At 44.1% G+C, this 19,696-nt stretch overlaps 1 protein-coding gene across 1 annotated transcript in view; it reads right to left on the bottom strand.

Moving 5' to 3' along the window:
* Nucleotides 1-19,696, bottom strand: part of LOC132377495 (nuclear receptor subfamily 5 group A member 2-like) — an 82,924-nt gene that overhangs the window by 41,984 nt on the left and 21,244 nt on the right. The window lies entirely within an intron of this gene.

Here is a 19,696-nt window from a genome sequence, read left to right as displayed (position 1 = left end):
ACAAACCCCGGAGCAGGCCCACAGCCTTAGCCTTGGCCTCAGCCTCAGTACATCACAGAGCGGGACACGTTGTCACGGAACTCACAGACACAAACCCCGGAGCAGGCCCACAGCCTCGGCCTCAGCCTCAGTACATCACAGAGCGGGACACGTTGTCACAGAACTCACAGACACAAACCCCGGAGCAGGCCTACAGCCACGTCCTCAGTTCATCACATGGTGGGGCAAATTGTCACAGAGCTCGCAGACACAAAGCCTGGAGCAGGCCCACAGCCTCAGCCTTAGTGCAGCGAGGAGTAGAGCAGATGTCACAGAGCAACAAGTAGAACCAGTACAGGCCCTTCAGCCCATAATATTGTGCTAACCCTTTAACTTACTACAAGATCTGTCTAACCTCTCCCATATATCCCTTCCTTTTTCTATCATCCATTTTATATTTTTATTGTAATTTGTAGTATATTTTGTGCAATGTACTGCTACCACAAAACAACAAATTTCCTGTCATAAGTCAGTGATAATAAACCTGATTCTGATTCTGACATTGTCTGTTTAACCCTTGGCCACTTCCTAACTGAGAAAGGTCTGTGCTAGGCTACTCTCGTCCCTGCTTGGCTGTGAGTATTGGGTGAGCAGACCAGAGAAGTGGAAGTCACCAGTTGTAGCAAGATAAATGTGGGCATTTGATTGTTCAAGTCAAGAGGCTGTAAAAACAAGGTGTAGGCAGTGCCATAGAAAACGATAGCTGAAGATTCTACACCCGTCTCCAAGTTTTCATCACCAAACTTCAAAACCTGGTCCTCCATATCTCCCTTTGTAACTGGACATCTTCAAGAAGGCAGCATCCAGGACACGCCCTCTTCTCGTTACTGCCAGGTACAGGAACCTGAAGACCCACGCTCAATGAATCAGGAACAGCTTATTCCCCTCTGCTATCAGATTTCTGAATGGTCCATGAACCCATGAACACCACCTCATTATTTATTGCACTTTTTATTTAGAGTCATAGAGCCTACAGCACAGAAACAGGCTGTTCGGCCCATCCAGTCCATGTTGAACAATTACTCTGCCTAATTCCCATTGACCTGCAACTGGACCTCCCACCCATGTACCTATCCGAACTCAAATGTCGCAAAGGAACCCATGGCGCCAACATAGCATGCCAAAAACTCTTGAACCCTAACTTGCATGTTGTATGATGGAATTAGAATCAGGTTTAATATAACTATATTTTAATAAGAAAAAAATATATATATTTATAGGTTCATTGTCTATTCAGAAATCTGATGGCGGTTGGGAAGAAGCTGTTCCGGGAGCATTGAGTGTGGGTCTTCAGGCTCCTGCACCCTCTCCCTGATGGCAGCAATGAGGGGGGGGGCATGTCCTAGTGATGGGGGCCCTTATTGAGGATTCTGCCTTCATGAAACCGCCTTTTGAAGGTGCCCTCAGAGCCCGTGGAGGAAACCCATGTGTTCATGGGGAGAATGTACAAACTCCTTACAGTCAGTAACAGGAATTGAACGCCAGTCGCTGGAACTGTTAATGCGTCACGCTAACCATTACATTATTGTGAAACTGAAACAATCCTGAAGAGTCTTCAATTTGAAAAGTATTTGCTGCACAAAATGACGGGAAGCACAGAGAAGATTGTGATGCAAACAGAGGGCTTGAGAAAAGGCATTCTAATTCACAGCACTGCGTACACAGGGTCTCACTCATCCATCCAGCATCCTCTTTGACTTTCTACCATCAGGCAGGAGACTGATGCATGAACACAAGAAGAACAGTTTCTTCCTCCAGGCCATTAGGCTTCTGAACTCTCGGCCATGTCACATTCAAAATGTCACCAGTTACTCTGTATGTGACAATATTTTAATTTATGCACTTTACTTTATTTATGTGTAATTCGTCTAAATTTTATCCTTACCTTCCTAAGTTATTGTGTGTTATGTGTTCTACTGTACTGTGAACAGCCGGTCTGGAGAAGCGTCCTGTTTGACGGTATACATATATATAGTTAAATGACAATAAACTTGACTTGACAGAGACGGGAGGAGGTAACAATGGAGAATGTACTTCTCTCCACTGACGCTGGACTTGAATTAACGGTCTTGAGATGAGAATTAGCAGTAAGGCTGACATTTTGTTTTGCGCATGTGACAATGGCATCTCAGAGCAACGAATATCCAATCACAATAAAAATTTCACGTGTAGACCACTGCATACTGGTGGACATTGGTCCCTATTTGTGAGGAAGTGCTAACTGTGAAAGCAGAGTGCTGCTACACTAATAGTGATCCTCCTGCTGACAGGCACTCCATGAGCTGCATCAGAAATTAAAGATTTTAAAGATAAAAGATAAGCTTTATTTGTCACATGTACATCAAAACACATAATGAAATGACCAACACAGTCCAAGGACGTGCTGGGGGCAGCCCACAAGTGTCAGCACGCTTCCATTGCCAACATGGCAGGCCCACAACTCACTAACCCTAACCCGTACAGCTTTGGAATGTGGGAGGAAATGTACATGGTCACGGGGAGAATGTACAAATTCCTTTGAGACAGCGGCAGGGATGAACCCTGATTGCTGGCACAGTAAAGTGTAACATGGGGCAGAGAGTGGTGGGAATAATTTTAGGAACAACTTCTTCATTCCACCATCAGACTTCTGGCACCAGAAGTATGGTGGCACTTGTGGGCTGCCTCCAGCACATCCTTGGCCCGTGTTGGTCATTGATGACCCAATCTGGAAAGGCCACACTTGGAGTACTGTGTCCAGTTCTGGTCGCCTCACTATAGGAAGGATGTGGAAGCATTGGAAAGGGTACAGAGGAGATTTACCAAGATGCTGCCTGGTTTAGAGAGTATGCATTATGATCAGAGGGTAAGGGAGCTAGGGCTTTACTCTCTGGAGAGAAGGAGGATGAGAGGAGACGTGATTGAGGTATACAAGATATTAAGAGGAATAAATAGAGTGGGCAGCCAGCGCCTCTTCCCATGGGCACCACTGCTCAGTACAAGAGGACATGGCTTTAAGGTAAAAGGTGGGAAGTTCAAGGGGGATATTAGAGGAAGGGTTTTTACTCAGAGAGTGATTGGTGCTTGGAATGCACTGCCTGAGTCTGTGGTGGAGACTCGCAAAATTTAAGAGACTAATAGACAGGTATACGGAGGAACTTAAGGTGGGGGGGGGGGTTATATGGGAGGCAAGGTTTAAGGGTAGGCACAACATTGTGGGCTGAAGGGCCTGTACTGTGTTGCACTATTCTATGTTCTATGACACATTTCACTGCATGTTTCAATGTATATGCAACAAATAAAACTAATCTGGAGTCTTTAATTTCTTTTTTACCCCTGTGTGGAAATAACTTTTCATGTGTCCACCTAGCTCTTAAAGTAGTACAAAACACCCATGCCAACCATTTAGCCCATCTAGATAATCACATTTGCCCAGATTAGAATTGTATCTTTCTCTGCTTTGTCTATTTCAGTGCTATCTAAATGCCTCTGATCCCATCACCTCCTCTGGCAGCAAGTAAATCACACACCACCAGCATTGTTCCCTCAAAGATGCGTGGGTGCATGGCGGCTCAGTAACTAAAATACTCCCGCGCACATAGCCTTTGTTGCCATGCAGCAGGAATTTTCTTTTATGTAAGGTTAATATTATTTTGAAACCTATACATCATTTATCTTGAAATCTTTTAGAGTTTCAACGTATTTACATTGTCAGTGTATCAAGTTCCAACACTCTTACAAATTGTAACAATAAACACAGAATGGAAGTCGATAGCTCATTGTTAGTAGACCACCAACCCACTAAATACCATTACAAAAAAACATTTAAAGTGCCACACAGTTTTCAGCTGTGTAGAATTTTCCTGGTGAGAGCAATGTCTGTGCAGCTGTAAAAAAAAGAGGTAACATTGGCCATCTGGCTCAAGGACAGCTTCTCTCCCACTACTATGAGATATTTGAATAGAGCTCTTGTACATTAAAGATGAATTCTTGACCTCACAATCTACGTCATCATGGCCCTTCGCACTGATTCTGCTGTCTGCATTGCATTTTTCTCTGTAACTGTAACTGCATTCTCTTTCACTTCAATGCGCTCACGTTTGGAAATTATCTGTTTGGCGGGCTTGCAAAAGTAAGTTTTTAAGTGTATCTCAATAATAAATCAATTGCAATATCAAAAGATCAGATATTTATTTATTTATTGAGTGATACAGCACAGAACAGTTGTTTCCGGCCCAACAATTCACACCCCTCAGCATTCTACCTATTCCTAGCCTAATTACAGTACAATTTACAGTGACCAGTTAACCTACCAACTGGTACATCTTTGGACTGTGCAAGGAAACTGGAGCTCCTGGAAGAAACCCATGTATAAACTCCTTACAGAGAACACTAGAATTGAACTCTGAACTCTGACGCCCTGAACTGGAATGGCATCATGCTAACTGCTACGCTATCGTGGCACCCCATAATCAACAAATCTGATCCTCTTTAACACTCCTTCCTCTTGCCTTGTTTTTGATACCCCTACATGAGAAAAAAAATCTGACTCTCGATTCCATTTTTTACTCTTCCAATTTTATTACCTTCTATCAGAGTCCTTTATTGGGAAAACAAGGCCAGCCTATCCATTCACTCCCCAGTACTAAAATCTACAGATTTCAGTGGAGACCATTCTGACCGGTTGCATCACTGTCTGGTATGGAGGGGTCACCGCACAGGATCGGAAAAAAAGCTGCTGAGTTGTAAACTCAGCCGGCTCCATCATGGTCACCATCCTCCCCAACAACGAGGGCATCTCCAAAAGGCAATGCTTCAAGAAGGTGGCATCCAGAATGAAGAACCCTCAGCAGCCAGTTTGATCCCTCTTCTCTTTACTACCATCAGAGAGGAGGTACAGGAGCCTGAAGACACACACTCAATGTTTTAGGAACAGCTTCTTCTCCTCTGCCATCATTTCTGAACAGTCCATGAACCTGTGAACACTACCTCACTATTTTGCTCTCTCTTTCCGCTCCCTCCGCACTATTTATTTTTTTATATATATATTCTCATTGTAAGTTATAGTCATTTTGATGTATTGCACTGTACTGCTACCACAAAACAACAAATTTTCATGACATATGCCAATGATAATAAATTCTGCTTCTGAATCTCCTCTGCACCATCTTCAGAGCAACCATGTCACAATATGCACGGGCACAACTGTTGTGCAATGTTTAGCACAACGCTTCTATAGCTAGCGGCATTGGAGTACGGAGTTCAATTCCAGTGTCTCCTGTCAGGAGTTTGTACGTCCTTCCTGTGTGCTTGTGGGTTTTTGTCTGGGTGCACCAGTTTCCTCCCGCAGTCCAAAGAAGTACTGCTTTGTGGGTTAATTGGTCATTGTAAGTTGTCCTGTGATTAGGCCGGGGTCTAGTCAGAGGTTGCTGGGCCTGAAGGATCTCTTCCATGATGTATCTCTAAATAAATAAAGAGACACATTCTGGATACCTTCAGGCTTTGTAACAGCCTCTGCACAGTTTCCAGAACTCTCTACTGAGGGAGGGAGGCTACTTTTGCATTTAAGGGTTGGTGAATTCATTTCCCAGGAGGTTTTCTATTTCCCCCACAGATTCCCATCCTCCCCCACCACCTCAGTTGCTGCAATTATTCTCACTGCCATGTCATTAGGAACAAATAACAAAGGGGTGACACCTGAAAAATCTTGCAAAAAATTTGCTCCTATATTTTATGGTCTTATAGTCTTTCTAAGTTTTTTTAAGCGATACAGTGAATGTGCCCTCTATGGTGTGCATGTCTTTGCTACAACCACACAAAGAAAATTAAACTGCGCACAAAAGCTTGTCGCCCTCTACCTCATTGGCATGTTCAGTATATTTCACGATCATACACAATCACATTTCTTCTTCCGGTTTTTGATCGGATGGTCTTGACAACGTGGAGAGCAATGATTTGTCTGCAGTTTTATTGAAGAAATTATTCAGTGTGCATATTGTTGTCACTGGGCAAAACAATTACCCAGCAGAAGATTTTTGCGTACACTGGTCATTACAAATAAGAGGGAGCATTGGATACAGTGCAGTGGCCCCTTCTGGCCCTTTGAGCCATACTGCCCCACAGGACTCTGCAGAGAGTGGTGCGGACAGCCCAGTGCATCTGTAGTCGTGAATTTCCTACTATTCAGGACATTTACAATGGCAGGCATGTAAAAAGTGCCTGTAGGATCATTGGGGGCCCAAGTCAACCCAACCACAATCTATTCCAGCTGCTATCATCTGGGAAATTGGTACCGCAGCATAAAGGTCAGGACCAAAAGACTTCGGGACAGCTTCTTCCACCAGGTCATCAGACTGATTAACTAACACACACAAAATGCTGGTGGAACTCAGCAGGCCAGGCAGCATCTATAAGGAGAAGCACTGTCGACGTTTTGGGCCGAGACCCTTCGCCAGGACTAATTAACTCATTAACTGATTAACTTGTGCTAATTTGAGAGTATTCTATGTTACATTGACTGCTCTATTTATTATAAATTACAGGTGTCCCCCCTTTTACAAAGGTAGAGTGTTCCAATGAAACATTTCTTAAGCTGAAATGGTGTAAAGCGAAGAAATATTGATTTATATGGGAAATATGTTTGTAAAAGCGAAAATCCTCTTTGTAATGTGAAAACAAGTTACTAATGTATGTTTTTTGTAAAAGCGAAGTGGCGTAAAGTGGGGGACACCTGCACTATGATTGCACATTTAGACAGAGACGTAACATAAAGATTTTTACTGCTCGTGTATATGAAGGATGTAAGAAATAATGTAAATTCAATTCAACCTCTGACAAACCCAATTAACCCTAATGTAAACACAGGACAATTTACAATGACCAATTAACCTACCCGGTAGGTTTTTGGACCGTGTGTAGAAACTGGAGCACCCGTGGAAAAACTATGTGTTCCTCAGAGAGGACGTACAGATTCCTTACAGAACAGTGCCAGAATTCAACTCTGAAATCTGGAACTCTCTGAGTTGTAATAGCGTTGGGCTAACCATTACACACTGCCATGGCAGCTCAGTCATATGTACTTGGATGAAGGCCAGGGCTGGGCTTGAAACCAGCAGAACCATTTCGACTGGCACGGGGCAAAGTGATGGCTTAAATCCAGTTGCTTCAAGCAGATGGGGCTCATCACCGTGGAGACGGAAAACTGTGATCTCAAACCACCACTGCCTTGTTGCTATACCCACTCATAGGGAAGGCTTCTAGAGTAAACCCTGAGGAAAAACCCAGTCCCTAAGGCAGCCCTACGTCGAGTTCAATGCTGATGGGCAACAACTGCGACACAGCTGGTGCCAAACTGTATCTGTTTCTGTCGTTTCTTTGGAATTATCAACTGCATGGCGAGGGGGCACCTGTTGCATGGGCAACAGCATACTCTCCATATTGTACTGGTCTGTCTTGCGTAGGCAGACAGTAAGGATGCAACATCCATGTTCGACCCTGACTGACAGAGGGCATCCAAATTTGGTCAAAGCTGCTGAAGGATCGACTTGTGGAGGACACTCTGCGCTTGCACTTCCATCGCCAGTTTCAACTGGTGTTGCGTAAATTACACAAAAACAGAGTAAATACAGCTGGGTGGGCAGGGTGGTCAGCACAGACAGGTTGGGCTGAAGGGCCTATAATCCATGTGCTATTGTTTTATGTGGGCAAGGTATAGCACCTGCTTAGCCCCCAACCAAATCAGGGTCATGTGAAGCCATGGGAGCAGGTGGTGATGGTCGTATGAGCAGCTGGTGCAGATCACAGGTGTTGGTTGTGTGTCCACCGACAACAGGTAGACAATCTCTGAAGAGTATTGATAATGGCTGGGGTCACCCGTCCTGTAAAGACACTGCCCAGAGGAAGGCAATGGCTAAGCACTTGTGTAGAAAAACTTACCAAGAACAACTATGATCGTGGAAGGACCACGATCACTTTCATCATATGACATGGCAACCAATGATTGCTCTCTGGATCCACTCCCTTGAAGGGCTTATTCGTGAAATGTTCTGACTGGACGACATGCAGAGGAAAACTTTTCCCTGTGTCTCAGTACATGTGACAATAATAAACCAATCACTGAATTCCATCATCCTCCTCACCTGGTCTCACCTATCACCTACCTGCTTGTACCCTTTCTTATTCTGGCTTCTTCCCCCTTCCTGTCCAGTCCTGATGAAGGGTCTCAGCCCGAAACATCGACTGTTTACTTCTTTCCATAGATGCTGCCTGACCCGCTGAGTTCCTCCAGCATCTTGTGTTGGTTACTCTGGATTTCCAGCACCTGCAGAGTCTCTTGTATCTACACTGTAACTCTCAGGGGAGTTACCTGAAGTGTCCCACCCATGCCTCTCCCTTGTGCACTCAGGTCTTGTGTGTGAGAGGTGGGGTGGTGGATGCAGCGCCCAGAACAAATTAGTCACCCTCTTGAAGGTCACATGTGGCAGTAACTCTCAGCAGATTGACAATGCATGAGAGCTAGCCAGGAGTGGGTAGGCAGACTTGATCATTCGTCAACTGCAGTCACAGAATCACTGTCACTTCAATGAAACAATATCTTTCAGGAAGTTAAATCAGCTTCCAATCTGGTTATCGTACCTCAGGGTCTTGGCATCGGCTGCGTCAGTCAGTCCATTCTCCTCTCATCAGGGCAGCTTGCTTCAGAATACCTGTCAATGCTCTGTGGCTGTCGGCAAAGCAGCAATTGCTGCAACTCACAAGTGCAGCAGGGCAGAGATATGTGGGTGTGTGTGAGACAATTCCCCCGCTAAAATACAGCAGAGAAAGCAAACTTAGCATCGCTCGCCCGTGTTGCTGAGGCACGTGTACAATTCAAATATTCTGCTCATAAAGGCAGAAAGTAAAGACAGACTGAATTCAGGGGCAACACAAGTGAATCTGCAGATGCTGGAAATAAATAAAAACACAAAATGCTGGCAGAGCTCAGCAGGCCAGACAGCATCTATGGGAGGAGGTAGTGACGACGTTTCGGGCCGAAACCCTTCATCAGGAGTGAAGTATCATGGGATGGTCAAGGAGGGATAAGAAGTGGGGGGAGGGATGAAGTAGAGAGCTGGGAAGTGATAGGCTGGAGGGAAATGGGCTAGGGGGAAGGTGAAAAATTATGGGAAATAAAAGAAAGAAAGGTAGGGCTGGGGGGAGATTATGGTGAGGGGGGAAAAAAGAGAGAGAAAGAGAACCAGACTAAAATTATAGATAGGGATGGGGTAAGGGGGGTTCAGGGGTATCAACGGAGGTCAGTGAGTTGGATGTTAATGCCGGCAGGTAGGAGGCTACCTAGGCGGGAGATAAGGTATTGCTCCATCGACCTGCGTGTGGCCTCATCTTGACAGTAGAGGAGGCCATGGACAGACATGTCGGAGTGGGAGTGGTCTGTGGAATTGAAGTGCGTGGCCACAGGGAGATCCCACCACTGCTGGAGGACTGAGCGCCAGTGTTCAGCGAAACGGCCTCCCAGTCTGTGGCGGGTCTTATCTGATCTTCCGCCTAGGTAGCCTCCTACCTGCCGGCATGAACATTCAACTCACAGAGCTCCATTGATACCCCTGCCCCCCCCTTACCCTCATCCTTATCTATTATTTTAGTCTGGTTCTCTCTCTCTCTCTTTCCCCCCCCTCACTATAATCTCCCCCAGACCTACCTTTCTTTCTCTTTTATTTCCCATAATTCTCCAACTTCCCCCTAGCCCATGTCCCTCCAGCCTATCACTTCCCAGCTCTCTACTTCATCCCTCCCCCCACTTCTTATACCCCCTCGACCATCCCATGTTACTTCACTCCTGATGAAGGGTTTCGGTCCGATACGTCGTCACTACTTCCTCCCATAGATGCTGTCTGGCCTGCTGAGTTCTGCCAGCGTTTTGTGTTTTTACTGACTGAATTCACTTTGGGTCTGGATTCTCTTTGGGTGCACCTGTTGGTCCAGGTCAAGACAGGGTCAGAAACACCAAACAACATTGGGACTGGGAGGAGAGATGTGGGTTAATTGACTGCTCACGCCTACCATACCACTGGGCTTGATCGTGGCTTTACTCCCCATAATCACGGACTTGCTGAGTCTGAAAACTGTGTGACTTGTGTCATGTCCTGTACATTTCCTGGCCTCTGTTTCCTCTTTAACCTGTGTTGCATTTTCCTACGACGCCTGCATTTACCCTTCCATTGCCAGCATGTGCTGGGGACTGCCTAAAAATAAGTCTGCTCCCATTCTGAAGTCAGCACAATTCCATCACACGTCACCACTTTTCCCTTTACCTTAAGGTTAATTTCATAAACATCTTTCGCTTGTAATTCCTGTTGTGGCCTGAGCCCTTTGTGTAACACCTAACACTTGGCTATGTGTGTACCCAACAGTCTTCAGCGCTTTGCGATAGACAACGGGCGCCACAGTAGCGTAGCTGTTACCGTGACGTCTTACAGATCAGGGTGTTGGAGTTCGGCATTCATTTCCAGTGTCCTCTGTAAGAAAGTTTATACATCCTACCCATGAAGCAGGTGGATTTCCTCCAAGTGCTCCAATTTCCTCCCAATGTCTAAAGATTAGATATCTTCTTCTTCTGCTCTTTGGCTGTCCATCAATTTTGATGTTGACTGAGGCCTGGGCAAGGTTGTATGGAAGTACGGCATTTGCCCACGTTGCAAGTCTCCCCTCTCCATGCCACTGATGTTGTCCAAGGGGAGGGCATTAGGACCCATACAGCTTGGCACCAGTGTCGTAGCAGAGCAATGTGTGGTTCAGTGTCTTACTCAAGGACACAACACGCTGCCTCAGCTGAGGCTCGAACTAGTGACCTTCAGATCACTAGACCAACGCCTTAGCCACTTGGCCATGCGCCAACACACAAAGATGAGATGTACCAATTAGTAAATGGACCTGTGATTAGGTTAGTGTTAAATCAGTGGGTTGCTGGACAGCAGGGCTCGATGGACCTTATCCACACTGTTTCTTTAAATAAATAAATTGTCAATGGCATTCAACCATACCAGCTCTCTAAATGACTTGGCTATGTGTGTGCTAGACCAAACATAACAGTCTGAGAGTGGAGATGGTGTGTTACTCTTCACACTTATGACTGTGAGGCTCCATTGCCATATTCAAATTCACTATCATAGGCCGAATTAAAGGTGGTGATGAGTCAGCATAAAGGAAGGAGATTGAAAATCTGGCTGAGTGATGTCACAACAACCTCTCACTTAATGTCAGCAAGACCGAGGAGCTGATTATTGACTTCGGGAGGTAGAAGCCAGAAGTCTGTTAGGATCAGAGGTGGAGTGTTATCATTTTGGAGGACTTGTCCTGGGCCCAGCACATAGTTGCAATTAAGCACAGTGGCACCTCTACTTCCTCAGCAGTTTGTGACATCTAAATCTCTAGCAAGCTTCTAGAGAAGTACAGTGGAAGCCATATAGACTGGCGGCCTCACAGCCTGGTATGGGAACACCAATGCCCTTGAATGGAAGTACTGCAAATGGACTGAATATGGTTCAGTCCATCATGGGCAAAGCCCTCTCCTCCACTGAGCACATCTACATGGAGCATTGTCCGCAGGAAAGCAGCATCCATCATCGGGGACCCTCCCCACCCAGGTCATCCTCTCTTCCCATTGCTGCCAACAGGTAGAAGGTACAGGAGCCTCAGGGGTCCCACACCACCTGGTTCAGGAACAGCTATTACCCCTCAATCATCAGGCTATTGAACAAAAGGGGATAAATTCACTCAACTTCACTTCCCCATTATTGAAATGTTCCCACAGCCTATGGACTCACTTTCTAGGACTTTTCATCTCATATTCTTGATATTTATTGCTTACTTATTATTATTATTATTTCTTTCTTTTTGTATTTGCACAGTTTGTTGTCTTTTGCACACTGGTTGAACTCCCAAGTTGGTACGGTCTTTCATTGACTCTATTATGATTATTATTCTGTTATACATTTATTGAGTATGCCCACAAGAAAATGAATCCCGATGCTGTACATGATGACATGTATAGATGTTGATAATAAATTTATTTTGAACTTTGGTAAGGAAGAAATTCCTTGTCGTCATTGAATGGTCAATCTCCTGTTCGAAAAATACACCTTTGAGAGCTATGTCTCACCAGAGAGGGAAAAGGCTTTTTTCACCAAATTCCCTGCCAATGTGATCAGGACAATCAGGATCAGATCAGGTTTATTATCACCTGCATAAGTTTAACTGCCGAGTCCTGTTGAAGGGTCTCAGTCTGAAATGTTGACTGTTCATTCGCTCAATACATGCTGCCTGACCTGTTGAATTCTACCAGCAATTAGTGTGTGTTAACAAAGTTAACCCTGGTAACTTAGAGTTAATTATCTTTTTAATAAATGCTAAGGTAATATTATTCCAAACTTCCGAACCTAAATGGGAATCAATTCAGTTGTGGAGCCTCATTCTGTCAGCTTATAAATTGTTTTGATATGTCGGGAAACACTGCATAATCAGAATCAAGTTTATTATCACTGGCATATGCACAGTGGCCACTTTATTAGGTACCTCTAGAAACCTGCTCGTTAATGCAAATATCTAATCAACCAATCATGTCACAGCAACTTAATGTATAAAAGCATGCAGACATAATCAAGAGGTTCAGTTGCTGTTCAGACCGAACACCAGAAGTGTGATCTAAGTGACTTTGACCATGGAATGATAATTGGTGCCAGACAGGATAGTTTGAGTATCTCAAACTGCTGAAATCCTGGGATTGTCATGCACAATAGTCTCGAGAGCTGGGGTTTCCAACCTTTTTGATGCTGTGGACTCCTGACATTAACTGAGGTGTCTATGGACCCCAGGTAGGGAACTCCTGCCCTGGAGTTTACAGAGAAAAATGTGGAAAACAAAAAAAAATCAGCAAGTGGCTGTTCTGTGGGTGAAAACACCTTGATATTAAGAGAGCTCAGAGTTGAATGGTCAGACTGGTTTAAGCTGACAGGAAGGCAAAAGTACTTTACTTTATTGTCACCAAACAATTGATACTAGAGCATACAATCATCACAGTGACATTTGATTCTGCGCTTCACGCTCCCTGAAGAACAAATCCAAGTAAATATAATAAAAATTTAAATTATAAATCATAAAAGGGAAAAGGGAAAGTAAGGTAGTGCAAGTCAGGTCCGGATATTTGGAAGATACGGCCCAGATCCAGGTCGGGATCTGTTCAGCAGTCTTATCACAGTTGGAAAGAAGCTGTTCCCAAATCTGGCCGTACGAATCTTCATGCTCCTCAACCTTCTCCTTGGGGGAAGTGGGTCAAAAAGTGTGTTGGCTGGGTGGGTTGTGTCCTTGATTATCCTGGCAGCACTGCTCCGACAGCGTGCGGTGTAAAGTGAGTCCAAGGATGGAAGATTGGTTTGTGTGATGTGCTGGGCTACGTTCACAATCTTCTGCAACTTCTTCCTGTCTTGGACAGGACAACTTCCATGCCAGGTTGTGATGTACCCTAGAAGAATGCTTTCTACGGTGCACCTATAAAAATTAGTGAGGGTTTTAGGGGACAAATTAACTTAAATACCCATGGGTTATGTGTAGAAGAACATTTCTGAATGCACAACACATCAAACACTTGAAGTTGTGGGAGGGGGTTACAGCAGCAGAAGAATATACCAAGTTCCACTCCCATATGTAATGAAGTGGCCACTTGAATGTATACCATGAGATATGTTGCTTTACCATGAGATATGTTGCTTTGTGGCAGCAGTACAGTGCAAGAAATAAAAAGCACTTCAAGTTTTGAAAATACATAAATAGTGCAAAAGATGAACAATGAGGTAGTGTTTATGGGTTTATGGATCATTCAGAACCCCCCCCCCTCTCTGAAATCAATACATCTTCACAATCTTTCTTTTATTTTCTATAGCAGTTAAAAAATAAATTCACCTGCTCTGAAGAATCCCTCTTCAGAGTTCCTCTGCTTTGTTTCAACCCATGCCTTTGGTGAAGAAAATTTTTGCATGGGATTTACTCAAGTCCCTGTTACCTGTTGCAGGTTTTGATGTCATTAAACTCTCCCGCCAACACTATTCTAGTCTCAGCCATAGCTCAAAGAGAACACTCTTGCCCCTGAGTCAGGAGACTGTAGGTTCAGTCCCCACTCTGGAGAGTTGAGTCCAAAAATCCATCAGCTAGGGAGAGTAAGAAATGGTTAATTGCCAATGTAAATTGTCTCTGTAGTGTGTATATATATATATATATCTACATACATATGTATACACACTATAAATTATCTCTGGAGTATAGATGTATATATCCATTTTTGGGTGGTAGGTATAAGGTGCTCCTTCCCTCTGCTAGCCTGCAGGTCACACTTGGGCGAGGGAAGCACCAACTTGGCCCCCTGAAGCCATAGGAGCACTGGTGGACAGTACAGGGAAAAGAAGTGAGATAGTTGGGAAAGCTCTGCTAGCTGGCAAAGACTCGGTGGGCTCAACAGCCTCCTTCCATGGAAAGATTGTCAGCAGATGCTGCCTCCTAGTTGCCTTGGGGCCTGGTATGACACATGAACAGAAAAGCCTATAAGAAGTGGTAGGTTCAGCCCAGTATCACAGGAAAAGTCCTCCCCACCAATGAGCAAATCTACAAGGAGCAATGCCACATGAAAGCAGCATCCATCATCAAGAACCCCCACCATCCAGGCCATTGTCTCTACTCACTGCTTCCATTGGGAAGCCTTGGGTCCCAAAGCAACAGGTTTAGCACAGTTACCACCTATTGTGCATTTAATACTTCAGTAATATTATAACTATTTTGTTTGATTAAGCTTTTTTGTTGTTGCTTACAATATGCATTGTGGATTATATGCAGAAGTATGTAAATGGCATACGTCATTACGCCAGCACGCCATATGCACATTCCTCGCTAAAAGTAAAAATAAAACTTACATGCATCTCATGGGCTCCCTTGCTTATCGTCTAATTAGTTTTATGTTTTGGAGCTACAAAACCTAACATTACTCCTCAGAAACCAGGCACATGAACCACCGTGGATAACTTCACTCACTCACCTCAACACCAAACTGATTTCATAACCGACAGACCCACTTTCAAGGATTCTACAACTCATGTTCTCTGTATAATTTACTTATTTATTGTTATAATTATTTTTTTTGTATTACACAGTTGTCTTCTTTTGCAATTTAGTTGGTTTTCAGTCTGTATTTGTGTGTAGCTTCTTCACTGATTCTACTATATTTCTTTGTCCTACTGTGAATGCCTGCAAGAAAATGTATATGGTGATATACAGGTACATGGATAATAAATTTACTTTGAACTCTGAAGACATTATATTGAAAAAGGACCAAGTTGGAATGGTATAACTAGCAGGCCATGGTTTAAAACAAAGTTTAGTTACATCTAGGTTGCCGATCCAGGGACGGAAATGCAAATTCCACCTTGGCAGATGGGGAATTTATATCAAGTAATTAAATAAAGTTGGATTTTGAGAAGTTGAAGCTGGTCGCAATAACAGTCACAATAAAACTACTGGCTTGTGTTAAAATCCACCTTGTTCACTGATGTCCTTTGTGGGAGCTAATTTACCATCTTCGGTTCCTCTGCCCTTTTCGTGACTCCACACCCAACATCTCAGAGGCAATTCGGTTCATTGTTGAGGTCACCCTGTTACAGAAACTGTGAAGAGTGCAGAAGAGACTTAAGAGGATTTTGCCTGGACTGCAGGTCTTTATTCAGTGGTATGTAGGAGAATGGGAGGGGGGCGACATTACAGAAATGTTTAAAATTATGGGAGGCAGAGATAAAGTGGGTATTTACGGTATTTTCCCCAGGGTAGGGGAGACCACAACTAAGGGCATTGGTTTAGTGTGAGAGGAGAAAGATTTAGAAAGGATCTGAGGGCAGCATTCCCATTGAGTGGGCGGACGGTGTAACGAACGAGCTGCCAGAGGAAATGGTTGAGGCAGGTAGAACAGCACCATTTAAGAAACACTTGTATAGATTCATGGGAGGAAGCCGTGGGAGGACGTGAGCTGAGCACAGGAAATTGGGACTGAGGGGACCGGACAGCATCTATCCATGCTACTTTGCTCTATGACTCTGAAGTCAACAAATGCCAGCATTTCCAGTGATATCTACAGACCCACATAAATTATAGAAGACTCTGAAGAAAAAGATTGTGCAAATTAAGACAATCGTGCAAAAACACAACTCAAAGAAAGTCCATGTTAGCGCAAGAGGTGGACCATCGTGTCCTTTTACTGAGGTATGGTTAGGGTTGTGCAAATTGATTCAAGAACCTAATGGTTGCAAGAAAGTATCTCTGGCTGACCCTGGTGAGGTGACACTTCAGACTTTGGTACCTTAATTCTTTTATTCAGCTTATTCTATTATTCAACAAAGGAGGTAAGTGATTGTTTTGGACATGGTTCATGAGTTGGCAAGACCCTGGCGGACATTGGTAGTGTAGAATACCGCAAGTCGGTGGTTAGTTGGGGGGGGGGGGGGGGGAGGGTGGTGGCTGGCCACTCCCATCAGTGCTGCCCTCTAGTGTTTAGGGAGGAAGACAAGCTGGGTTACATTTGTCTGTGGCTGTACTAGCACGAGACGAGGAACTGTTACGGGCTCATTCTTGCAGAAACATGGCTCCAGGACAACATTACGTGCACCATCAATCTACAGGCCATGACATTCAGTGATGGGCTATCTGTGTGACTGTATATTTTCTGTTATCATAATTATATATACTATATGTGCGGTGTACTGTGTGACTGCGTACTGTGTTTTGCACCTTGGCCCAAGAGGAATGCTGTTTTATCTGGCTGTATTCAGGTGTAAATGACAATTAAACCCATATCTGAACTTGAATGTGACAACAAACTCGACTTGTGCAGGGAGAAATCCTGTTTATGTGAAGTGGATCAAGTAACCCTTACAGTCCACTCACAAAGATACTAGACATACTCCACACTGCTAGTGAGAGTGTTACTTTTCCTAGTGAAGTCTGGCACGGAGAGTCATTCACACCCTCCCCTGACGTTTGACAAATGTAGTAGATGCGAGTTTTGATGCAATTGGCAGTTTCATTCCAAAATATCGTAGATCCTCAACCCCCTCACCTTTATAAGAATTGGTGTGAAATGTAAACATCATGCAGATATTAGATTAGATTAACCCTCATTTGTCACATCTACATCAAGAAGTACAGTGAAATGTGATATTTGCATCAACAACCAACACAATCTGCGGGGGACAGCTCAGAAGCATTGCCACTCTTCTGGCGCCAGTATAGCATGCCCACTGCAACAGCCTGAATGTCTTTGGAATGTGGGAGGAAACTGCAGCAGGCAAAGGAACATTGACTCATGCAGTTACAGGAAAGCGTACAAACTCCTCACAGGAATTGAACCCAGATCACTGGTGCTGTAAGGGGTTACGCTAACTGCAGCACTACTGTGCCACATACACCATTTAAGCAGAGTGGGCAGGGGGTAGTTGTCAAGGGTCTCTTAGTTAAGATTTACAAACCTGACTAAGCAAACATCGGGCTTAAATCTGACTGAATTCACTACGTCCTCTCCCTGCAAGATACATGCTGTTCCCATGAGTAAATAATGACCTTGTGTGGTCATTTACTCAATTGGACTGAACTGAGTTCTCTCAAAACATAATTACTCACTTGTCAATCGTGGATGAAACCAGAATTCATTACAGGTCACGGGCTGGGAAACAATCAATGATTGCCAACATATATCCAAAACAATAGACTTCAAAATGGGCACCTTCTATCCGTCAGAAGAGGATTTCTTTCCAAATGATCCATGCAAATAAATGGGTCCGTTCACTCCAGTACAGAAAATACTCCCTCACAGATCAGGACTTTGCATTTTCTTCCTGTGATTGCATAGGATTGACCCTCCCCCGGTGCTCTGATTTCCTCCCATATACCAAAAGACAAGCAGGTTGGTAGATTAAAGATTAAATTTATTTGTCACATGAACATACAGTGAAATGCATATCTCTGTCTGTCTCTGAACTTGTACTAATGTCATTTTCATTAACTTAATATCATAAGACTCTGCTTTAAATACTTATTTTTTGATTTTATTAATTGAGATACAGTGCAGAACAGGCCCTTACAACGCTTTGAGCTACATCACCCAACAATCCCCAATTTAACTTGAGCCTAATCACAGAACAATTCACAGTGACCAAGTAACCCATCAACCAGTGCGTCTTTGGAATGTGAGATGAAACCTGAGCATCCAGAGGAAACCCCTGGGGTCACAGGAAAGCAGCGGCAGGAACTGAACCCTGGTTGCTGATACTGTAAAGCATTGTGCTAACCACTACACTACCGTGCTGCCCCAATGGCTTGGCTATTAGCCGTCTAAGCCAATGAATTCCACAGATTTACCACCCTCTGGCTAAATAAATTCCTCCTCATCTCTGTTCTAAAGGACACCCTATTCTGAGGCTGTGCCTCTGGTCCTAGACTCATCCACTATTAGAAACATCCTCTCCATGTTCACCTTACCTAGGTGTTTCAATATTTGACAGATTTCAATGACATATCCCCTCATTCTTGTAAACTCCAGAAGTACAGGCCCAGGGACATCAAACTCTCCTCATACATTAAAACTTTCATTCCCAGGGTGATTCTTGTGAATGTCCTCTGGACCGTCTCCAATGGTAGCTCATCCTTTCTTAGATAAAGGGCCCATGTAGTTTATAAATCATTCATGTTAACTTTATATTATCTTACACACAGAGGCCACTTTATTAGGTACACCTGTACATCTGCTCATTAATGCAAATAGCTAATCAGCCAATCATATGGCAGCAACTCAATGCATAAAACCATGCAGACATGGTCAAGGGATTCTGTTGTTGTTCAGCCCAAACATCAGAGTGGGAAAGAAATATGATGTAAGTGACTTTGACTGTGGAACAATTGTTGGTGCCAGACAGGGAGGTTTGAGTATCTCAGAAACTCCTGTGATTTGCACGTACAACAGACTTTAAGAGTAGAGGATCCCAACCTTGGTCCATGGACCCCTCAGTTAATGGGAGGGGTCCATAGCATAAAAAAAGGTTGGGAACCCCTGCTCCAGGGCTTGCAAAAAATGGTGCAAAAACAAACAAAAAAAATCCAGTGAGTGGCAGTTCTGTGGGCAAAATCACCTCCTTACTGAGAGAGGTCAGAGGAGAATGGCCAGACTGGCTCAAGTTGACAGGAAGGTGACAGTAACTCACACAGCCACATGTTACAACAGTGGTGTGCAGAAGATTATCTCTGAACGTAGAACACATCGAACCTTGAAATGGTTGGGCTACAGCAGCAGAAGACCATGAACATACACTCAGCGGCCACTTTCTTAGATACAGGAAATACCAGATAACGTGGCCACTGTTCTTATGTTTATGATGTCCTGTTCTGCTGCTGCAATAGACTAATTTTCATGACAATATACTCCAATCTCACACCACACGAATGAACCCAGATGAACCCAGAATGAACTCCATTCCACAAGATAAAGTCTGCCCAGCCACTCAATCATGGCTGATTTATTATCCCTCTCAACCCCATCCTCCTGCCTTCTCCCAGTAACCTTTGAAGTCCTGACTAATCAAGAACTAATCCAGAATTCCTG

The sequence above is a fragment of the Hypanus sabinus genome, chromosome 18 (genome assembly GCF_030144855.1).
Source record: "Hypanus sabinus isolate sHypSab1 chromosome 18, sHypSab1.hap1, whole genome shotgun sequence".
NCBI lineage: Eukaryota > Metazoa > Chordata > Chondrichthyes > Myliobatiformes > Dasyatidae > Hypanus > Hypanus sabinus.
Note: the sequence above shows the minus strand (reverse complement) of the source record. Positions and strands in the feature narration are given on the sequence as shown.